A 12,432-nucleotide genomic window follows, 5' to 3' on the forward strand; every position below is an offset into this window, starting at 1 on the left:
AGAAGTTAAAGAGCTTTCTCAAAGCAATACTGACAGTAAGTGGCAGAACTAGGGCTTAAACCCAAAAACTGGCTCTAAATTATTGTTTTTACCTTCATATAACCTACTGTTTCCATGAGGGTCACCTGTACATATTATTTATAACCACTAATTCTTGATTTTTCTTCCTCCAAATACCCCCAACACTTTTTCTTTTACAACTAAATGTTAATTGTATATACATACTTCCTATTAAAACAATCAACTTCTGGACTATGACTAGGTCTTAAGTATATTTTTTCTGAGGTTCTTGAAAATATGTGTCCCCTATATGACACTCATTAATAAATATTGTGAATAAACAAATACATATGTGGTATTGCTGTCAGTCCACACATATACGCTATAAAGTTATGCCACATAGTAATGTGTTCAGCATAGCTCATTTGTGAAAAATGTTCATGTGTCATGCATTGGACCATGAAAAATCCTATAGGTGCACGGATCAAATGAATTATCTCAGAATTATGAGCTAAATTTAACAGGAATATCGGGAGTGTGCTAACTGGAATGGCAGAGGCATATTTCATCCAAGGTAAGTATTACTACTCCCACCATGGAAGCCTGGAAACTGAGGCTTGCAGAGTTTATGTTATTGTCTCATTTCTATTCTACACAATCATAATTTGAACTCAGGGCTCTCTTTTTTTTTTCTATTTCACATGGAACTGTATACTATTAAATTTCAAGCCCAAGATGAGCCTTAAATTAAGTTTGAATCTGAAATAGTCCTAAATGAGCATTTAATTTTCTTAGTTATATCAAATAAAATACCTGTTTTAATGGTCTTAAAGTTATTTTTATTTTGTATGGGGGTTTATTTTATACTGTGCATTTTGCTGCTTTTGCTGTACATGGAAAGGTATGCAACTGTGGAATCCCCAAAGAGTTCTATTTCATAGTAAGATAAATACAAACAAAGACATTGCATACACAGACACTCACAGAGACTACCTAATACAATGTACAAATAACTCTGTTTGATAAAGGGATATATGTAGAAGTCCACACTGCAAGAGAGCAACCGAAGATTTCATTGTTTCTAGCTCAACTCCTCTTTGTATCCTTTATTTCTTCTCTTAGTTAAGTAAGTTGACCTACTTGCTCAATGTAGACATGGCCATAATCAGAATGTGGCACCATAATAATTCTTCTAGTCTTTTCTTAGGTTCTTACAATTACTTAGCAGGATGCTTTTAATTCACTTCCTCCCTCCTTCTACCTGACCTTTCCTTTCCCAGGAGTTAATACACATTTACAACTTAGTAAGTGGGTTCATAGTTTACCCCCACCCCTAACCCCACCTGCAAATAAAGCACTTCTTTCCCTAGATAAAAGCACTTCAAATATTATTTTGCAAGAACTTTCATCATGTGGCCCAGAGAACTGATGGCCTTAAAACATTTTTAGAGTGTCCTCAATATATTTAAAGGTATCTTTTGTCAACTATCCCTTAACAGTGAAATATAGCTGTTTTTCTGTGTGTGTCCTTTGGTGTTAGGCACTGTGTTAGGGATATCACTCATGCTATTCCAAATAACCTTTGAAAACACATTGTGATTTTTGTGTCCTTTTTACAGATGAAGGTGAGAGAGTTAAATATTCCACCTCGTGTAGTAGGCCCTGGAGGAGCCCCACCCATAACCACATTACACTCATAGTTCCATTATGTGTTGATAGGGTCCTACAATAACTCCTCACCTAAGTTGTGTGTGTGTGTGTGTGCGCGTGCATGCGTGCGTGTTTCACCTGTCAGTGGGTAGATCACAAGGGCTAGGGAATTAATGGTCTCAGGAGTATGACTCAGATTATCACAGATGGAAGATGGAAGAAAAACTTTAGTTTCTTTGTCCTTCTGGTGGGACAATACTGAGGCATGTTCTACACTCTCTTTGTTTCCTAATGGAACTTAGTCTCAGTTGCACACAACTGTAACCTGTTGACCAATGCTTTCTTTGTTAATTTCTTATACTTTCCAATCTCTCTTACTCACTTCCCTACTGGCACTTCCTAGGATCTCCTTTGCTCAAACCCACTCTAAGACAGCTTACTGGAAGGCAGAACTCAGACAAAAATCCAGACCTGCCTATCTACAATGCCCATTCCTACACCCTCTATGGTTGCCCCATGCAAATTCAGTACATGGGTTTTGTCAATTCTCCTCTGGCACAGAATTGGCATGGACAATAAATGTTACCATTTTAGAAAGTTTTGATGAGGTGATAGCACTGTGGAGTTACTTATTCTCTGAAGAATATCTGTACCTTAACTGTATGTATCTTAACATCTAATATATGTGGGCTATAGTGATAAACCTGGAGCAGAAAATATATGAATACTATTTTTAATTGAGTCAAAGACGGAGAAGAAAAAAGGCAGGTGAGTTTGGGTCTCCTGATGGAGCAGGAGGAAGCTGGTTTGGGTGGGAACAGTCAGGAAAAGGGAAGAGATATGGTATGCAGGACCTACAGTGGGAATAATGAGCCTGCATGGGACAATATAAGAAACTTGGACTTATTTTCAAAGGGATTTGAGAAGAAGTACACAGTAATGATCGAAAGGATCGATTTCAAGACAGAGGGTCCAAATTCAAATTTCGGCAGCGTCTTTTATATACAATCTGTGTAGCCTTGATCCGATTTGCTAACTTCTCTGTGTTCACTTTCTTATTTAAAAATAAAGATAAAAATACCAATCTCATAAATAAAATGCCACAAAAAGTTAAGTGATTCATAAAAACTTCTTCCTTTTATCCCTTTTCTTTTTTCTGTAGAGAGATTCATTCATTACTCAAGCTATAATTAAGATTATTATTAATACCAATAGTAATAGAGTTAATAATTTACATTTTATCATATACTTCCATTTAGGCCATAAGAAATATCTTATTCTGTGTGAAAATAACATGAAGTTAATCAGTAATGCTATTACAATTTTATAGAGCATATGCCCAAAGATCTCAAAACTGTTAAAATGTTCTCCACAGAACCGGATCAACTAGTAAATTGGAAAATGGTAGCTGATAGCTACAAGAACTGATATATGAAATTTTCAGTTAAAAGTGATCCTAGGGCGCCTGGGTGGCTCAGTTGGTTAAGCGACTGCCTTCAGCTCAGGTCATGATCCTGGAGTCCCGGGATCGAGTCCCGCATCGGGCTCCCTGCTCGGCGGGGAGCCTGCTTCTGCCTCTGACCCTCCCCCTCTCATGTGCTTTCTCTCTCTCATTCTCTCTTTCTCAAATAAATAAATAAAATCTTTAAAAAAAAAAAAAAGTGATCCTAAATAAAAGATAGTAGAGTCAAATGAGATGTATTTGGCCTACCTCATTTAGGGAATGACCAGTAAATTTGATATGGCTTTAATATGACATTTACTGGTTTCTCTTTATTTGTTTTGGTGGTAGGGGAACATACAGTCTTGAAGACAAAGAAGATTCTGTAAAGAAAATAGCAGTCAATATTTTTGTTTATCTCCTTTTAGGATTTTTTTTTTCTGTGTTAGCACACACATACAGAGAGAACTTTACACTTTATAATAAATAGTATTTCTCAAATTTAAGTAAGGCACAGTATCTCCTAAAGGGAAATAAGTAATTTCCCCAAATCACTGAAAACATTTCCTTTGGTTCCTAAGAATCTACTATTTGAGAAACAGCACCTTGAGAATGTGAAATCTTATTCGATGAAATCATTTTCAACTGCAAATGATCACTATGCAAGAAATGATCACAACTTTCCTTTACAGAAATGAAATGTTTTATGTAGTTGTTAGGTAGTCATGAAATGAACATATGTACACAAACACAGACTTCTTATAGAACACTAAGGCCATACCACGTCAAATGTTTTCTTGTTCCACTATTTTTAAATGATATATAAAATATACCATTTTCTCAAAAATTTCTTTGAGATTGTTTCTTTAAAATACACTAACTGTTGGGGCGGCTGGGTGGCTCAGTCGTTAAGCGTCTGCCTTCAGCTCAGGTCATGATCCCAGGGTCCTGGGATTGAGCCCCGCATCGGGCTCCCTGCTCGGCAGGGAGTATGCTTCTCCCTCTCCCACTCCCCCTGCTTGTGTTCCCTCTCTCCCTGTCTCTCTCTCTGTGTCAAATAAATAAATAAAATCTTTTTAAAAAAATACACTAAATGTAGAAACACAAAATGTAAAGATATATGTACATTTATAAGGCGTTTACCATATATTAACATATTTACTTACATAAGTATGGTTTGATACCACTTGTTCCAGTCTTTGGTATTTTATCAGCACCTTTTTCCTTTGGGACATAAAGTGATACTGATGTAACTACAAGTGTCAAGAGTAATAATTCAACATGCAATGCCCATAATAGTCATTTTTGCTTATCTTTAGAGATCAATAAAACCACATGACCCTCTTTTGGGGCTTTAAGACCAGGACCTTCCAGAGCTGAAAACTCTCATTCAGTGGTTTTCTCATGAAGCCTACTCATATTTTCAAGAATTCTGTAGACTCTGAGGATAAATCCTTCCCCTAGAACTCTTATATGCTCATAAGTCACATGAGAGGTGTGACTTCCTTGGGACCCTCTCAACTATCCACTTTGTCTCTTACTGAGAATCATGCCACTAGGGAGCTGCTTCGGGTTTACTCATATAGGTTTCTGGCTCAAAACACGTGCATTTTATTTTATTTATTTTTAATTTTTTTTTTAAGATTTTATTTATTTATTTGAGAGAGAGAGACAGCCAAGGAGAGAGAACACAAGCAGGGTAAGTGGGAGAGAGAGAAGCAGGCTTCCTGCCGAGCAGGGAGCCCGATGCAGGGCTCGATCCCAGGACCCTGGGATCATGACCTCAGCCGAAGGCAGACGCCCAACGACTGAGCCACCCAGGCGCCCCAAAACACGTGCATTTTAATCTTAGGAAAACAGGACAATTTTTAGAAGAAATTTCTGGTAGAAATCCTGGGTTCCAGTCCCGGCTCTGCCACCGATTATGTATATGAACTTGAGCAAATCCCTCAGTTTCACTTAGCCTTGGCTTCCACATTTGGAACATAGGAATTATTGAAAGCTTTGCTACCCTAGAGAATTTTATGAAAATCAACACCCTGTTAGGTCCTTAAGGACAGAGAACAGGTCAAGGTCATCTTCAAATCACCAGTGCCAAGCTAGTGCCTAGCAAAAAATAATTGTTGCCATGAGAAATCCTTTAGTTTCACTTATCATTCAACAAACATATATTGATTATCTACTACATGCCAGGTATATTTAAGGCATTGAAGATATAACAGTGAACAAAAGAGAAAAATATCAAAGCCCTTATGGAATTTACTTTCTAGTAAGAGATCTTTTTCAGGGGAAGGAAGCATTATATATATATAAAATAGACTACATATTTGAGTATAATAGAAGGTATTTATATATATTAAAATACATTTATGGAGAATTTTGTGATTTTAATAGGTAATTTGATATTGAATAATATCTAACTATAACAAATTTGTTAAGTGCAGAAAATCCATTGTAATATTCATTTACTTTGGAAAAATTCTAGGCAATTGAACTTTTAAATATTCACCAATTTTTATTAGCAATCATCTACACCTACCAAGGAATGCTTTAGTTAAATATTTAACATGCCCTTAAGGTAATTCTCTTTTGTCCCCCCCTTTTTTTTTTTTCATTGAAATTGAAATTTCATGGGAGATATTGTACAGAAGATGTCCCTGGTCTTGGTGTTAGTTGTGATCATGGGGATGGAAGGAGGATAGTTTTAGAAGAAAAAAGTACTTCTATGGCCTTGTGTTTAAATGGCTATAACTGGAAAGCGCTGTATTATAGAAGATATATACATACATACATATATATATATATATATATATATATATATATATACTGCAGTGATTAAATTATATGTCTCTTCCAGCAAAAGATAAAGGAAAAGGAATGGAAATTTTAAGGGACAGCTCTTAGTTCATAATATTAAAACTCATACCCATAAGCCACATGTGTGTGTGCATTTGGGTGCAGGCACATCGGATACCATGAGTTCACTGAGAAGTTTTTAAGCGTGGAACACTTACTGGATTACGCAGGCTTTTAAAGTCAATCCAGTGTAGCAACGACAAGGCAACCATGACTGGCTCATCCAGTTCAAAACCCATGTGAAATGAAACACATATGGTGCAAAAGCCCATATTTGGTATTAGAAAGAAAAGTTCACCACGCAGAGAATCCAATACTTACTTAACGAGCACACACAGTGCACTTGGCACTGAGACTGCAGAAAGGAAGGGTCCCCTCTCTCTGTAAGGAGATGAGAATCAAGCAGGAGACTCAGATTTATATAGGAGAGGAGTGATGGTTTAAAAGTCAGTCCCATCCTTTATTAATATGTGGTCTTGATTATTTTCTCTAGCTCTCAGAGCCTCAGGTGCACCAAAAGAAAGAACGCATAAGCATTCAGAGACCGTTCGACTCAGCAGATGCACAGACAGCTCTGTTTGTCTAAATTTGCATTTCTGATAAAGTTCCAGGCTGAGTGTTGAAATAGCACCATTTAGAGAGAAACATTGCATTCTATGCTTCATTAGTCAGACAACCTGAAATCATTATATATTAGCTAAAGAATCCAAGTGGTTTTCCCAGGACCTCCAACTCTGCATAACGTATTGATTTTCTATGTGTTAACTCATCATTCAGAAATATAGCGTACCTAAGGTTGACATAGGCAATGGCAGGAGACTTTATTTATCTTAAGGTTTAAGTCTTGAGAAGGATATGTATTGAATTAGATTTTTTTTTCTGACTATGTGGTAAAACAAACAAATAAACAAAAAACCCTAAAATGAGTATAGTTTTGTTAGAAATAACAAAGTTTTAACAGACCATATCCAGTTTCTGTCCATTACTCAATTATGGAATGATGTGAAAATCGCTTGGTCTCTCCTATAATCAGTTTCTTTATCTTAAAATGGACCATCCACCTCCCTTAATTGGATTATTATAAATGTTAAATGAGATAATCTCAATCAAAACACTTTATAGAACTATAAAGATTATACATGTGTGTGACTATATATGTGTGTGACTATATGTGTGTGCGTATATATGTGTGTGTGTGTGACTATATATATGTGTGTGTATATATATACACACATATACATACATTTAGCAGTTGTCATAGCATCTGGCACATAACAGGCAGTCAAATAAGTTTTGAATGAATGAATAAATTTACTAAAGATTGTAATTGAACAATTCATTCAATTCTTACTTCCAACAAGCAATTTTAGGTTTGGAATACAGGCAGAAGAATATTTAGTCTTCTGATAGCTTTCTTGTGCTAGAGGAATTAGTTATTTCTATGTCATTAGGCTAGAAATTCAACTTGGGAATATATTAAGAATGAAGATACTTTACTAATTGATAAAATACTATATTGAAGTTAATTTTCAGATTAAAAAAAACCTGAGGGTTTTATAAGTCTGGTAAGTAAAAGTCATAGAATTTCAATATACAGTATTTCAATAGTATTTCATAGTCACAGTATTTCAATTTAGTATTGGAGGACAAATCTTTACCACATGGAAAAGCAAGGTTTGAGAAATTTAGGTATCTCACCTGAGTTTTACATGGATAGAGAAAATGTAAAAAACACAGAAACAGAAAATGATATTACTGAACTAAAGATTGTGTCAATTGCAAGGTAAAATATCTCACTGATGCCAAATTCATGTATCTAGTACACAGAAATGGAAAGTTTTTGTGTAACTATGAACACTGTACATTTGAGAATATAGAGTATGCACTAGTTTACTTTAAGTATTAGGCATATATGTTCCTGAGAAAAGTTTGGTTTAGTGAGAAGTATACAGCAGTTGTAAATTTGGTGAATACTAATTATGCATCAAAACATGCTGCTAAGTGTTTTGCACATATTCTGCCATTTAATTCCCCTTATAGTCCAATTAAATAAGGGTCATTATTGCCATTTGACTAAGTAAGCAAATAAGTTAACAAAATGAAAATCTGATGCTTTTAAAAATAACATGTCCAAGATTATATTGTGGCAAAATAGAGTACCAGGATTTGAACTAAGGAAGTCTGACTCTAAAACCTATAGACCTTTTATTTTTATTGAGGATGCTACCTTGTGTCCCCACACACACTTGCAATCAGTAATCTCAGTAATACTCCTTTTGAGTAAACTCAAAAAGGAATTAAAATGTAGGATTTCATTGCTGCTGTTGCTAAAGATACAGTGGAAGCCATAGAGGAAGGATAGAGTTGAAGACATAATTAAGGCATGTTGCTAAGGAAACTGTTGGCAAACCAAATATCATAAAGTTCAGGGACATAAGAACACAATTATTTTCTTGATCGGTCTCCACAGCAAGGACGGCATCTTAGAAAGGCTAAATGATGGGGTGAGTAAGAAATTTTCAGAGCTGACTTCAAATGTTTAGGAATTTAGTGCATACCCCTCCCCACCCCATAACCCTTACCTCCCTGAGAAGCTGGGACTGGTTAACTGAAACTTTCTTCTGAAATTTTAGAGAAAGCCGCTCTGAGATTTTTTAATGTCAAGAATTCTATGAACCTCAAGGCAGCCTTCCACTTGAAGTTAGAACAAGGTTCTAACTCTTAACAGGCTCAGATACGTATAAAAGTGTCTCTTGAAACCTAAGGAGAGAATGTGTGCAATGACCCAGATACCAGACTCCAGGTACCATTCACCTGGAATGAACCACTGTACAGAAAGTCAAACATATAGAAGAACCTGAGAAAATTTATCCAGGTTTCCTTTGCTATTTGCTATAGGTAGTGCTTATCTCATCTAGAAATTCTGTGCCCTAGTACACGGACTACACTGAGCTTTTGCATACTGTTTGTTCATCTTAAATATTTTTCTCTAGAAATAAATCAAGACATTTCTTTCATGCACCATGTTAACATGAGCACCCAGTGTGATTCTGAAAGTAACTCCCCATATCAGGGAACTTTCAAAAACATTACCCACCTGTAATTATGAAAACTGCTTCTGTTCTAGCTCTATTTAGATCTTTAAACTTCTCCTTTAATAACCTGAGACTCTTTTCTCCCCAAATTATGCCATGTGTCTCACCCTTGATTTCAAAGTGGTCTTTTCTTTAAGTTAGTATTTATACGAACTGCAGTCAATTCCTAGTCCGTCCTTAGGCAAGTGAGTTACGCATACATTTCAATTATGCTTAAAGCCAGTCCAAGAACAGGAACTATTGGCTGCCTTATTAGCCACTGTAGGCAAACACAAAGTTCTGGAATATAAAGCTTGTCCTTCATCCTGTGCTTCTGCAGTACATCAGCGGGCCTTTTCTCTCTCTAGCGTTGTGTTTCAGCTCTCATTTCGTGCTCTGATTCTCTGAGCACTAGTGCGGTCTCTGAATTCTTAAGAGATAAGACAAGAACTTTTAGGTCCAGCATTTTTTTTCCCAAAAATCCCATTCTCCCTACTTTTTAGTGATCGATTCTATGAATATTGCTTTTGCTTCATTTTCAGCATCTTTCTCAGCTATCATTATCTTTGAACTGCCTGTTTAACTCTTTCATATCAATTTCAGTAAGTACTTTAAATAATAAAAGGCACAATGCAAAAGGAGAAAAAAAACGTCTGTTTGTGGGCAGCATAACAATAGAAAAGGCTGGCAGATAGCACTTTGTTTTAATACCTTTACAGAACGTGTTTCATAGTGCTAGCTGAACAATTGTGCATGCAAAATCTCAAAGCTCAGAGCACATATATCAGCAATAATTTCATGGAAGCAGGCTCTGCCTAATATGTGCACAGTCTTACATTACTTTATCAAACTGTCTTTGTGTAATTAGTCTGTCTGCAATGCCTGGTGTATAAATTAAGCATCTAATTTATCTTGACTGGCCTTCGGATCACTTGATTAGTCCATTCTGCCTCTGTGGCTCTTTAGTGAATGCCAAATTCAGACAAGCCTCTGGCAGCAGAAGTGAGCAGAAGCCGAAACTCCCTCCGAGGTCAGAGGCAATTTCAAATTTACTCATCACTGACACCCACGGAGAGGGTCTGCCATTCCTCCCAATGACAGTGATCTTCACACGGGCCATAACTGATGTCCCTGGTGGCAGGTTACTTTGTATCATGGCTGGTAAATAATAAATAACTACAACTCAAGCTGTAAAGTCAGGTTTGCTAAATGGAATCAAATCAAAAGTAAATTATATTTTCTTCCCAATTCAACACCGTTTCTCATAAGCCACTTATCAATACCACAGCAATCTGTACAGCTGTAAGAGACAACTTACACAGCTATTCAGTGCTAATAAAAACAAAATAACTCCTGTAGCCATAATCATTCCTCAAGAGCATTTAATTTGTTGGCTCTTGCATTATTGCTATCAAAACAAAATCTTGCGGCTTTATCGGAATACATAAATCTCTTTGACTTAAGGGTACTTTATCTCTCTTTTCCTCAGATGAATTTGAAATGGTACAGAGTTAAATTTTTATGGAGTGATTTCTGGGGGGAAAGGCTGACATAATTTTCAGCATGGGACACTGTGTTCTGCTGACAACTCAGAAAGTTTGAAGAAAATGTTGAGCTCACTAGATAGTTTTTGTCAGAGTGCATTCTCTCCTCTATAGTTGTGGATGCACACCCAGTACAGAGGTGTGCTCCCTTCTGTTCAAAGGTAAAGACAAGGCACATCAGTATGTATGTGTGACCTCTTTTCTGAATATGGAAATGGATGTACAGGAAAAGAGCCAGTGGCCTGGATTCATGAAATAAGACTATTCACTCCATCATCTTGTGACTTTCTTTCTACTGCTGAGGACTCACTCTGCTTTTGAAAATATCCCATGGTAGTATATGGCTACCATGTTTTGCAGTGAATTTATCAGGTGTTTGTTTTTAATTCTAAGTTGGCTGGAGGATGCATGGCTCAAGTGACAGCGATCTGAAGCTCCATGACTCTTCCAGATGCTGAGGACTTGCCCAGACACTACATCTCAACTCTGGCATTATCTGACTTAGATTAACCTAGCAATCCCAAAATGTTCCCTAAAATATTTTTTTTAAATCAAAAGATATACTAGCTCTCAATATACTCTGATTATATGTCTACTTGGTGGCTATTTGGGACCAGAGAAGTGAGAAGATTTTAGTAAATGGAAGTGTGCTCATATTTATGTTGTTTAACCTTCAAATAATAGAAGTTTCCCTTTCTAGAGAAAGATTATACAGAAGTGTAGTTTATGTGGAGGGTAGGAAAAGAAGGGGTTTAAAACCTCTTAAAGGTGAGTTATGGTCACTCTATGATCATGTACACATAAGATGGTCACTTCTTTTCCAAGGCAAATGCCTCCACAAAAAATAACTATCATCAACTCCCTGAAATGTAAAAATACCCAAATTGCTTTCACAGTATCTACAGTCGCAGAAGACTGAGTTAGAAGATCCCTTTTATATCACTAAGTACAATGACAAACTGAGAAAACTGAAGCCCATGAGAGACAAATTATCTCCCCAACGCCATACATAAGTTTATAGTAAAGGGAAAACTAAAGCACTGAACTCTTGGCTCTTCCTTTTTCTCTTTTGTTCCTTTATTTATTCATCCGTGTGTCATGCACTGTGCTAGGGCCTGAAATTCAAGGATAATAAGGGAAAAAAGATATGATCTCTGTTCTAGTGGTCTCTGGTCTATTATGGGAGCCAAACATTAATCAAATGATCACTCAAATAAAAAAAGCTAAATTGTACATAATGACAGTGAAGAAATGTGTAAAGAGATAATGTCAAAAATGGAATTTATTTTTTCAGGCAGATGAAAAGGGTGAGTACATGATAATGAAATAGCTTGTTTTTGTCATAGGCTTGCTTGTAAGCATCATTTAAGATGCATCTCAGAGGTAAGCCCATCAAAAGAGCCTTCTATGACTACTCCAAGGTGATTTAGGAACAACATCCTCAATGGTCCTGTTTGCATTATTTCCTCCACTACCAGTTTGGATTGAAATGATCTACCTTTCCCAGTAAATCATGAATTCATTAATTAATAGCAAATGATTGGATTTTTCCCATTATTTGAACTTTTACACAGTACCCTGGATTATATTTCTATGTGCAAGCAGGAAGAAAAAGAAAGGACAAAGAAGAATAGGAAAGGAAGAAGAGAAAGTCTTTTGAAGTAAACACTACTTGAGGTTCACAACATATTTCTACATAGCGGTGGGGTAGAGTATCTTGCAAACTCCCAGCATCTCATGTCAAGGCACCCATGGTAACTTTTAGGCTTTCAATAATGTCAAGCAATTGACATCTGGTAGCAAAGGCACAGCCTGACAGCGTGCAGGTAGGGAAGCTTACTTACCACCTCTGGGCGTAACCCATAAC

The sequence above is a fragment of the Mirounga angustirostris genome, unplaced genomic scaffold (assembly GCF_029215605.1).
Source record: "Mirounga angustirostris isolate CCGP_5_RB_7025 unplaced genomic scaffold, mMirAng1.0.hap1 SCAF_16, whole genome shotgun sequence".
Classification (NCBI taxonomy): Eukaryota; Metazoa; Chordata; class Mammalia; order Carnivora; family Phocidae; genus Mirounga; species Mirounga angustirostris.